This window comes from Penaeus monodon, chromosome 21, assembly GCF_015228065.2.
Source record: "Penaeus monodon isolate SGIC_2016 chromosome 21, NSTDA_Pmon_1, whole genome shotgun sequence".
NCBI classification, from domain to species: Eukaryota; Metazoa; Arthropoda; class Malacostraca; order Decapoda; family Penaeidae; genus Penaeus; species Penaeus monodon.
Window position 1 is genome coordinate 25,798,316 of NC_051406.1, and position 332 is coordinate 25,798,647.

Genomic DNA, 332 nt, shown 5'->3' on the forward strand with positions numbered 1-332 from the left:
AACGAAAGAGGGACCAACGAATAATTATAAAAGTACGCAGACGAGGGGGGGGGGGGCGGGGAAGGATATAACATTTTCGGGATGGCCGTGTCTCCTGCGACGGTAATGACGCGGGAAATGAAATTTATGACGCGGGTAAGCTGGGTATGGAGGGAGGGGGGGAGGGGGAAAGAAAGGGGAAAGAAGGTAAAGGGGGTGACGGGGGGGGGTAGAATGGGTATGCAGGTTTGAAGGATATTAATCGTTTTGTGTACAGGTGGGTATGTAATAACAATAGATGTATATGTTTCATTGTTTAGTGTGTGTTTTTGATCCGTTTACCTGGACATGAA